Genomic DNA, 12,241 nt, shown 5'->3' with positions numbered 1-12,241 from the left:
CCTAGCAGAATTCGGATACCTTTGCCTTGACTTTGTATTTAAGCCATGATTAATGGAAGTAATATGAACCAAGGCCACTCCGAAACTGCTATTTTTCCAAACTGCACAGGCTTCATGGACAGGGCAGAGCATCTCAAAACAGTTTACACCAGTGGTTCCCAACCTTATTTGGCCTACCGCCCCATTTCCAGAAAAAATATGACTCAGCGCCCCCTGGAAAGGGGGGCGTGGCTTAGAGGGGTGGCCGTGGCTCCTGCTCAAGAGGGCGGGGCTGAGCCACTCCCCTCGTCCAAGATGCAGGGCTATGAGGGGAGGTGGGCGGGGCCACAAATGGGCGGTCAGGACTGGAATGGGCAGAGTTACAAGCTCTGAGGCAGGGTTGAGCTTCTATCCCTGTCCTGTGGCGCCTGCCAGGACAAAGGAGGTGGGGCTAGAGGAGGGGGTGGGGCCTCTTCACAAGTGCCTGACAGGGCTGAACATCTACCCCGCCCCCGTGTTCTAACAAGCGCCTCAGGGGAGGTATACAGAGGTTCAGCCCTGTCTCGCACTCTTGGGAAGAAGCCCCGGCCCCACCCCTAGCCCTGCCCTTTAGTCCTAAAAGGCCTCTCAGGAGAGGTATAGAGGCTCAGCCCTGTCTAGGGCTCTTGGGAAGAAGCTACACCCACTCCTCTAGCTCCACCCCCTATGTGTCCTAACAGGCGCCTCAGGTGCACAGTCCTGTCTCCGGCACTTGGGAAGAGGCCCCACCCCTCCTCTGGCCCCACCCCCATGTCCTAATAGGTGCCATCACCCCCCCCTCGGATCGCTCCAGCGCCCACTGGGGGGCAGTAGCGCCCACTTTGGGAATCACTGGTTTACACCCAATGAACATTTTTCTATTAACTACCATGTTTCTTCAATTGTAAGATGCCACTGATTGTAAAACGCACTCTAATTTCAGTACCACCACCACCAAAAATATATAAGATACACATGATTCTAATATACACCCTATTTTTAGAGGTGTTTATATATGGGGAAAGTGCATCTTGGAATTGAAGAAATACAGTAAGTACCTTGATTCATGGAATACAAAGCTTGCCTATTCTTTTGAGACATGCTGGTTTCATGTAACAAAGGTAATGTCCAGCACTATATATGGGATTCCTCAAGACTTCCTAAGAAAAAAGCTGCACCTGTAATCTGAATAAATTGAACAAATGATAGGACCAGAATTTTAAAAGATATTTGCACAATATGAGCCAGCATGGTGCAGTGGTTTAAGCACTGGGCTACAATTCTGGGAGACCAGTGTCTGCATCCCCACTCAGCCCTGGGTGACCTTGGGCAAGTTGTGCACTTCTCAGCCTCAGAGGAATGCAAAGACAAATCCCCTCAGAACAAATCTTACCAATAAAACCTTATAGTAGGTTCAGAGCTGCCGTGAGTCAGAAACAACTTGAAGACACATAATACCAACAATATGCATAATGTAATTTAAGTTTTACTGTTGTTGTTGTTGTTTTAAAAAAATACTTGATTTGATGATGATGATGATGATGATAAAAAACTTTATTTCTACTCCGCTCCATCTCCCAAAGGACTCGAGGCAGCTTACACTGCGACAAGCCCAAAACAGTATTACATCAATAAAAACAGTAACACAATAAAATCACAGTATAATAACACATCTTACAAAAGTTAAAATAACTTAAAATATAGACAGTAATCCCAATCCGTAGTCAAGCGCCATGGGCCATTTTAAGGGGAAATGGATAAATAATAATTAATAAATTATTATTATTCTCCAGAAACTTTGTTTTGTGGCTGCTACAAACTATGTTGAAATGGTTGAGACTATATGAGATATTCATCGAAAAACTATAGCAAAATGTGCTGCAGGATGTCCTGCAAAAACAATATTTTTGCGGTTTAATAAACTTTTTACATGTATTTATGATATCAATTAGGAAATGACACTTATAACTCAGGAACAGAAATTGTGTTTCATAGTGTAATGGATCTCACAATAGTTTTGTCAGAATAGCCAATGATAAGGGATCATAGTAGCTGCACCACCTGTGCTATGTCTGTATCATTGGTTTTCCAGGGCATGTCTCTGGAAATGGTGGTCTCTCATTGTGGTGGTCATAATGTTAGGACTGCAGCTCTCACTATTTTTCACCACTGTATACGCTGGCTAGACTTCAACAATCTCTGTACAATTCCACATGTTCATTAACTCAACACGTGAGCTAGGTGTAACAATGGGCTAATTTAGCATAAAACAATTTTCTATAGGAGAAAAGATCCAGCTTGCATCTTTATGCCCTCAAGGACAGAACAACAGAGCCTTCTTTCCAGTGAAAGATGCAAGGCAATAAGATGGCATCTCTGCTGCCAAAAGATTTTTTTTTTATGGTGCTCATTTGGTAGTCTCAGTCATATTTCAGTCTGAGGCTCCTCTTCATATATTTAGGTTGCATATATGCTTACAGTTGTGCAGAGAATAACTTTAGCAAGAAAAAGTTTCCTCTTTGTTAATCAAAAATAGCTCTGATGTACACTGGGAGTGTACCCATTTATACTACTATCAATGTCTCTCAATCATTGATTCTCCATCCATTACATATGTTTTAATAAATTGTATTTTAATAGTCACTTCTTCCATAGGAAGTCACTAGAAAAAGTGTCCTCAGTGCCTTCTGTTTCCTGTAAAGGAAGCAAAATATTATGGGGGCGGTCCATTCCTTTTCAGACCTGATCTGTTTTGCAGCCACTACCAGCTAACAAGCAGGAATTTAAAGTCTGCACTGTAAATAAAAGCCATGAGTAAATTGCACAATGAAATCTGACTCTAAACTGATGTCATAGAGTTGAAGAGTATGTAGGTTCTGCTGAAACCTATCATTAAATATCTGAAACATTGCAGAGTTATTCCTCCGGTGATCTGTTTTCCATAACTGCACTATGCAATCTTCAAACCACTGGAACCAACCACTGAGAACTGATACCACATGTTTGCATTCTCTCTCAAACAAAGCACTGATGCTAAGATATACATGACAATATATGGACTTCAAAGAGTCTCTGGCTCTGCTTCTTTAAACAGGCAGAATATTGTCTCACATGGGACAAAGGGAGGGAAGGGACTAATTTTCTTTGTGATAAAGTTAAATTATTTCATCAAAGTACAGAGTCCTTGAACTATGGGGTAATTCCTTCTCTTGACTCAATCACATTCATTAACAGGACTTTTTCAGATTAGTTATCAGCCTGTTGCCTGGTTACTAGTGGTCACTAATAACACTATGTAACAAAATTTGAAAACAAAATCTGTTCCTGGTTTAAAAGTATTATTTCCCATTTAATTGTGCAGTACTTACTTTGAAAATACTATAGTTGTTATACTCCAGAAACCTCGTTTTTGTGGCTGCCAAAAATTATGTTGAATTGGTTGAGACTCTATGAGATATTCATTGGAAAACTATAGCAAAATGTACTGCAGGATGTCCCACAAAAACAAAGTTTTTACAGTTTAATAAAACTGTAACAGTTTCTGTGTTTTTATGATAGGACCAATTAGGAAATGACATTTATAACCCAGGAACAAAAATCATGTTACATAATGTAATCAGCACTACCAAGGATTTAAAGTACAACGTATTCACATTAGAAATGTGCACTGGCCATCAGTACTACGTATTTAAATACCACTACAGAGGATTTGAAGCACATCGTATTTACATTAGGAATGTGCACTGATCACCAGGGCCCTTTCACACTGCATAATCATAGCACTACGATTCTATTTTAACTGCTATAGTCCCATCCTGTGGAATCCTGGAATCTGCATTTCAGGAAGGTATTTAGAATTCCCAGCCAGAAAGTTTAGAACCTCACAAAGCTGCAAATCCCATGGCAGCTAAAGTACTCATAGCATTTAGAAGCATTTAGAACCACTGGTTCCTAATCCATCTAAAATGCAGACATGTGCTTTTCACCTTAAGAACAGGCAAGCATCTTGAGCTCAAAGAATTGCCTGGGAAGGAATCCAACTGGAGCATTGTAGCACACCAAAATAGTTACTCTAGACCATGCTCTGACTTAGAATCATAGAGTTGCAAGAGACCTCATGAACCATCCAGTCCAACCCCCTGCCAAAAAACAGGAAAATCACGTTCAAAGCACTCCATACAGCCTCTGTTTAAAAGTCTCCAAAGAGGAAGGCCTCCATCACACTCTGGGGCAGAGAGCTCCACTACCAAACAGCTCTCACAGTGCGGCCCACCAATTTATTTATAAATATGTGAGGGGAAGTCATCGGGAGGAGGGAGAAAGCTTGTTTTCTGCTGCCTTGGAGACTAGGACGCGGAACAATAGCTTTAAACTACATGAAATGAGATTTCACCTGAATATCAGGAAGAACTTCCTCACTGTGAGAGCTGTTTGGCACTGGAACTCTCTGCCCCGGACTGTGGTGGAGGCTCCTTCTTTTGAGGCTTTTAAGCAGAGGCTGGATGGCCATCTGTCGGGGGTGCTTTGAATGTGATTTCCTGCTTCTTAACAGGGGGTTGGACTGGCTGGCCCATGAAGTCTCTTCCAATTCTATGATTCTATTATTCCATTAGCCGTGCCCTGCCATGTCTTGCTGTGGCTTATGGGAATCCTTTGTTGGCCAGGTAGAATAGCAGTGAATAGCCTTGCAGCCTCAAAGCCGGACCGTTTTCTTCTTATGGGAATCCTTGTTTGGTGAGTTGGAATGCAATGGAATAGGGTTGCTGCTAGGAAGTCTGGGTACTTGCGTTCTAGGGGAATGGTTTTTTGGACTGCTAGAATTGCATTGAATAGTCTCGCTGCTTCAAAGCCTGGCTGCTTGCTACCTAGGGGAATCTTTGGTTAGTCAGCTTCAGTAGTAGAGAGTAGTATCGCTGCTTCAAAGACTGGCCTTGATTGTTTCCTGTCTGGAATTCTCCTGTTTTCAGAGTGTTGTTCTTTATTTACTGTCCTGGTTGTAGAGTTTTGTAATGCTGGGTGGCTGGTTTTGTACATTTTCATGGTTCACAGCACCCCAGTAATAATAATAATAATAATAATAATAATAATAATAATAATAATAATAATAATGACGATGATGATGATGACGACTCTGAAATGGAGGGTGTGCAGAGAAAGAGGGCATTGAATGGCCCTGTAGTTTGAAAGCCTGACTGATTCTTTCCTGAGGGAATCTTTTGTTGGGAGGTGTTAGCTGGCCCTGATTGTTTCCTGTCTGGAATTCTCCTGTTTTCATAGTGTTCTTTATTTACTGTCTTGGTTGTAGAGTTTTGTAATGCTGGGTGTGAACTCATTTTCATGGTTCACAGTAACTCAATAATAATAATAATAATAATAATAATAATAATAATAATAATAATAATAATGACGACGACTCTGAAGTGGAGGGTGTGTAGAGAAAGAGGGCAATTAGCATTGAATGGCTTTGTAGTTTCAAAGCCTGGATGTTTCCTCCCTGAATAATAATGAGAAGAAGAATAGTAACAATAATGACTGAGGCAGGAGTTGTCCAGAGAAAGAGGGCATCTTAAAGGGATGAATAACCTCTCTGAGGGGCATCTTAAAGTGCTGGGTCTGTTTACCTGTAGAAGAGAAAGTTGAAAGGAGGCATGACAGCTATGTAAATAGCGGCTGCTCTCCCTCCTGAGAACAGTCGCTTACTGCAATAATACAGCTGTATTTCTCTCAGGGCATGCTGTCTCTTCTGAGGGGGAAAGGGGCCGAGGAAAGGGAAGGAGCAGCTGTCAACGGTTGCCAGCCGCAAGCCCTGCCCACCATGGCAACGGTTTGAGGAAGTGGGGTTAGGCTCCGCCCACAGGTGCAAGATCCTCTGGGTAATGTAGTTGTTTCAGTTCAGGGGGGGCTCTTCGCTTGCATGGTAAGCAATTAGGGTTTTATTTCATCTTCATTTTGTTGTTTGGTCTTTATTTTTTTCTAGGTTTTTTTTCTTCAAAAGACATATTTTGGATGACTATGTGTTTTGTGGCCAAATTTGGTGTGATTGCATTCAATAATTTTGCTGTTAACTCCAAAATAAAATGAACATAACATTTATATATATATAGATGATTCTATGATTGTATGATTCTACGAGGGGGGTGCCCACGCAAAAACATAAGAATCGAAACTCACCCAATATTTTTGATTGAATTCTGTAAAGCTCAGAAGTCAGTTTCATTCTCAGCACAAGCAAGGCAAAGCCAAAAAGTCTGCCATTTTTCTTTAAGTTAAGAAGAGATGGGCTGCCTCTCGTCATGAGGAGAGGAAAGCAGCAGGGTGGGACGAGCTGAGTGAGCTGGGAAAGAGACCGAGAGAGCACAGAATTCTGGGAAATGTAGTCTGCCATAGGGCAAAGAGCCCTATAGCAGAGAATTCAAAAGGCCCTGCCCTAAATTACATTTTCTGCTCTGCATCAGAAAGCTCCAATTAAGATAGGGGAGAAATTTGTCACTCCCCCAGCAACAGCTAGATTGCTGCTCTTGTCCCAGAGTGTATTGACCTTACCTGTACCGGCCACCTCAATGTTAATAATTTTCATTATAATTCTTCTAATTCTTATGTAAATCTTTTTCTGTGAAATGAGTTCAATTGCTGCGTTATGATACCTAGGTAAGCTGTATAACCCCATCCCTATTCAAAGAGAAGATATTAGTAGATTCTCAATTGTAGAACTATAAAAATGGGTAAAACATAAAACGGAACGATCGACCGTCTATTGAGGAGTGAACAAGCTGTTTGGCTGTTATTGTGTTGCTCACAAAATATCAATCAATCAATCAATCAATCACACCAGCAATTCACACCAGCAAAGGAGTAAAACAAGGCTGTCTGCTGGCACCCACACTTTTAAATTTATACTTGAATGATATAATAACAGCACTTTCAGGTCCAGAATTCTTCCCACCCTCAGTAGGTTCAAAGAAGATTTCTGCCCTTTTATATGCAGATGATATGGTGTTAGTCTCATTCGCCCAAATAGGTCTAAGAAGGCTACTTACTAAACTGGACATATACTGCTCCAAAGAATAACTAAACATCAATTATAATAAAACAAAGGTGATGGTGTTCGGAAAAAGACACTCACAGTTCAGATGGTCCATTGGTGGCCATCAGATTGAACAATGCAGGGAATTTAAGTATCTGGGTGTATATTTTTCAGAGACTCTATCATGGAAGCCCCATATAGAACATAGCAGAGAAGTGGCACTAAAATCTGTTGGAGGAATCCTCAGATTTTATTACACAGCAGGGGGCCATCTGGTTGCCCCAGCTCTGAAAATATTCCAGAGCAAAGTTATTGCCCAGATTCTGTACAGCGCCCCAGTCTGGGGATGGGATGATTCACAGATACCAAAATTGGAGGCCATCCAGAATACATTCCTTAAGAAACTGCTAAGACTCCCACCTGGCACTCCAGCAGCCTTGGTCAGAGCAGAGGTTGGTTTACCCTCCATAAGATCCCGCATTCACTTCTCCATATACAACTATTGGAGAATCATAAAGGATTCCTCAACGTGGTACAAATTATACAAACTCGACCATGAAAGGGCTATGTATCTAACCAACCTTACATTCCCAAACGTCAGACAAGCTTTTACAGCTCTACAATTCCAAAGCATGCCCTCAGCAGTGCTGGATGGTAGATACTTGGGCACTCCTTTGGCTAGCCGAATATGCGTATGCGGGGCCCCAGAAATTGAGGACCTGCCCCACTATTTGTTTGCCTGCACTCTATACTCTGCACCAAGAAATAAATTCTTAGGGCCTATTCTATGGTACCTACAATCGAACACGGTTGCAGAAAAGATCTTTTACCTTTTATCTGACACCAGCTCCACAATCACGTATAAGGTCTCTCTCTTTAGCTTGGCAGCAAATAAAATCAGAGCAAGACTGATTGCGGACATTGCAATCGACTGCGCCGGGGATGCTTTTATCTAGTTTTTAATATGACTGATATTTTATACTGGCTTTTTACCGGTTATATTTTGCAAGCTCTGTTTTATACTCCATGCATCCTGCTTTTAACCGTGGAATTTTACAGGGTTCCTATAGATGCTTGGTTGATATTTTTACTTATGTTTTTTAAATGACTGATCTTATACATTGGCATTTTACCGGTAATTGGGCAGCTCTCAGCACATGCTGCACTTGTGCTGCTGCACCTCACAATGTATAGTTTGTATGTTCTGTTTTGTCCTGCTTGCATCCTACTTTTAAGTGTTGGATTTTATAGTGTTTTGTATAGATGTTTGTTTGATGTTGTTTCTGTATATGCATATGACCATTGGTCGGAGCATTAATAAATTGATTGATTGATTGACAAAATAATGGAGTAAGGTGGAAAGGGGCGTGGCTTACTGAAATCCTGAAAAGGGAAGTTCTGCCCTACATTATTGTGCCCTAAGTCATGACTGTACACATTCTTGTCCAATTAGTGAACTTTCATACTATTAGGTGGCTAACTAAGCAACATGACTGACATGAAGGCAAGGTATTGTTGCTATAGTACGGCCGCAAGTCATTTCCAATGTATGGCGTATTGCCATCAATGTAATTAATTCATTTTCCAATTGTAGCTACATTCCAGGTTCAAAAGATTGATTAAAAACAGCATTAAGTGATTCTCAATGGGTCTGTTTCTCTGCTTGCTATCTTTTTAAGAATCTGTTGAAAACTATGGAAAGCTATATTATTCTAAATTGAAAAAAGGATGAACATTTTAAAAATACATTTCTATCTTATAATTTACTGTGATAGGGCAAAATTCAAAATAGCAAAAAGGAAATAGAAGGAAACAATTTTTTGCATCCAGTTCTCAGAATGCTGAAGTCTCTCCACTGAACCCTGAAAGAGTCTACAGATCCCAGTTTACAGCTACTAACTGCAAAGTCTGCAAAACTCCCATGTTTTGTTTTATTAGGGAGAAGAGGCAAATTGTTAAAAACGTTTAGAAAACTTTGACTGATATCATGTAATTCATTCCTAAAAACAACAGGAGGGGACTGAAATTATTGTCTCTTTGCGTTTGACAAAGAACCCAGCAGCGTGTCTTTGATTAGCATTCCCTTGGGTTGTATTTCACTCACACCACATCGTGTGCTGCACTTACAAGCTAAAACAAACAGCCGGATTATCATCCTCTTCATGATATACTTTGGCCCTGATAATGCGAAGAAATCCAACTGTTGGTTCTGACTATTTTTAACAGCACATAATAACATGAGAACCATAAGATGAATATTAACAAAATGAACAAATTACTTTTCTGTTTATTTAGTGAATTTCGGACCTTCTTGTAGGATGTCAAAATGTTTCTATAAAGAAACAGAAACACCAAATGGCTCATTGTTAAATGTTATATTAATGTACGATAATGATTGAATCTACAGACATTTCTACAATGTTTCATACATTCGAATTACCTTGAGGTATTTGTTATGAAACTAGATCCTGAATTTGAATGTAGGAGCCAATAGTTGAGCTGTTATCTGTGGAGGTATGCCTATAGTCTGAAATAATGTTGAAAAACACAGTAGCCAACCGTTATGGCGCCTAGTTTTACCGCATTATTCATCTGCTCCAACCTACATTAATAAGCACAAGACCAAAACCATCTGCGCATATATATTTCATTGATATAACATTAACCAAGATCGGTCTTCTTCATTGTGAGCATTGTGAAGTAGCTAAGATTTTGATGATGGGTGTTGCAGTCAAATACATTTGGAAGGCAGTTTGTCTTGGCTGGATTGTTGTAAGGTAGGGGAAAATAAAGAATGGTCCCCAGACCTAGTTTTTGTGACTCTCCCAAGATGTCTGTGGTTTTTTAAAAACTGTTTCTACCCAAATAATTCCCAAGGAGTGAGATGTGTTTTTGCCATGTTATAGACCAAGAAAAGGTTTTTTTTCTATAACAGGAAGTCACCAGAGTATAATTTCTGATCAGTACCCAATTTTTAAAGATATCTCCTGGGTTTAAAAGGTCCAAGGAAAACATAATAAAAGTGCACCCCACACTCCTAGAAGGTTTATGATAGCAAATGAGGGCACTGCAAGGTGTGTGGTGGTAGATAATGGGGGCCTTCAAGGTCTTGGGGGGCACTGTAGACCCCTAGTCTCCCACGGTTGCCTAGCCCAAATGGTAGGCAAACATAGGAAACCTTTTTTTGGCTGGGGAACCAATTTCAATTTCAGAGAAATATTCAGGTCCAGCATTCTATTGCAAGAATATTTTGCCATAAAACGGTTAATGCCAATAACTTAGAAGAAGCATTTCAATTTTAAAGTGGCAAAAATCCATTCAAAAGTTGTGAAACCACAAAATCATGCTGTCAGGGGGAAGGGACATGGCCATCTGGAAAGTCTGAACTAGGACACCAGGAAGACCAGATTTGTCCCCATAGCCTGAAGTTCCCCATGCCTGTTCTAAGGATTACTAAGATAAATGGTGTGATTTAGATTCTCTATAATTGGAGAAATGCTAAATATTCTTACCACTGTGGTGTTATCAGACTGCAGCTCACAATGGCATAAGCCTTGTGGTTTGCCTCCAACCAGAGCTGTCACAACAACATGTCTGAAAATGCCACGGGCAGACAGGGGCTTACGAAGCATTTCCTATGTGTGTCACTGGAATGCTGCCAAAAGCATCAGCTTTCTAAGGCAGAAGGCCAGCCAAAACGTAAGTGGAAATATCTACTCTCCACTTAAAAATCCAATTTTGTTACTCCATTCCCAAACAATTAGTTAAGAGCCTGCAAAGAAACTGTGCATAAGAGCACAATTAAACCAAAGGGATATTCAGTAAACTGAATGAAACAGCATTCAGTCTCTCGGCTTACTTCAGTGGATACATTTACACAGAGCTAATTAGTCTGCTTATTCCCAGTGAAATCCAAAGATGTTGCATTAAGAGGCCGTCTATGTAAATTAAATCGTCATTTCTAATCACCTAGATGAAAAACACACACCCAAATCAAAAAGAATAAAAGGCATTCAGATGTTAATCTAAAGAGATAATTCCTTGTATTGTTATATTTAATTTTGCAATGTTTATAACTGCATCTTCTAGATGGCTCTGATGAAGCCAGAAAGACCTAAAAGATACATTTTAGATATATCAACTGACATCTTGCTATTTATTGAAAGTATATATCTAAATGCTCTCTGGTGGGGAGGAATTTCCATATACTGTACATACGAAGTTATAATGTCAGAGAGAGAACTGTTTGATCATACCTTTTCTCTGATATGCTATTTTTCTGTATGTAGGAAGATTTATTTCCCCATTTGTGGGGAAGTATTAAAAATATGAAACTCTCTGAAATATAAGGGTATTCAATGCAGGCAAAAGTACCACCATTTTCATAAGCTGGCACAAAAACATTCTTTCTCAGTTAAAAAAAAAGGAGTAGTTACAGTTACAGAGCTTTATAGTCATTTATTGTTTTCTAAGAACTAGAAAAATTAAGAAATTTAGAAAAGTGTTCTACTATCTCACCATCTGCTGTATACTAGAAGGCAGTGGCTACTTCCATTCCAAACCATCTCCAAGTCACATTTCAGAACATGGATATGATTTCCTTTGTATGCCTTGAATATGTCCCCTTCCCAGAATAGATGCACTCAAATGGAGCTATTTTTTGCAGGTTGGTTGACACTTGTTTCTTCAATGTTAAACTCATTACACACAAAGAGGAGCAGAAGAGATTGTTATGCTCGGTGGTGCTTTGCTTTGCTTTGCTTGCTTGCTGGGGAGGTGAGGCGAGGAGGAGCTATCTGCTGGAGATGTTGAGATGAGGATTTTGAGGTGAGGAAGGGCTATCTGCTAGAGACTGCTTTTCCATCACATACCATCTAGCTCTGCTGAAGAGATGACATGTTCAATGAGATGTGACAAATGTTGGCTTACTGTTGCTCTAGTGAAGTCAGAACTAGGTAAGGGACAAAAATGGCTTCTGCAACAGCCATACAGTTCAGGGCAGATTCTTACTCTTCCATTCATTACTTATTCTTTTACATACAGCTCAGACTGCACAATCTTTTAATACAAACTTTTAGACCATGGATCCTCACCCTAATACTGCAGGTTCACCAGTAGAGGACCCACACAATCCCCTGCTATTTGCAGCCAGAGGACTATGTGGAAGTTGCGAAGTAAGAAAAGCCTCCTTGTAAAAGCTAAATGCTATTTGTCTGACAA

The 12,241-nt window shown here is 40.3% G+C and overlaps 1 protein-coding gene across 3 annotated transcripts in view; it reads right to left on the bottom strand.

The window, feature by feature from the left end:
• elmo1 (engulfment and cell motility 1) overlaps positions 1-12,241 on the bottom strand; it is a 393,582-nt gene that overhangs the window by 257,155 nt on the left and 124,186 nt on the right. The window lies entirely within an intron of this gene.

This window comes from Anolis carolinensis, chromosome 6 (assembly GCF_035594765.1).
Source record: "Anolis carolinensis isolate JA03-04 chromosome 6, rAnoCar3.1.pri, whole genome shotgun sequence".
NCBI lineage: Eukaryota > Metazoa > Chordata > Lepidosauria > Squamata > Dactyloidae > Anolis > Anolis carolinensis.
The sequence above is the reverse complement of the archived record's forward strand: the minus strand, read 5'-3'. Positions and strand labels throughout refer to the sequence as shown.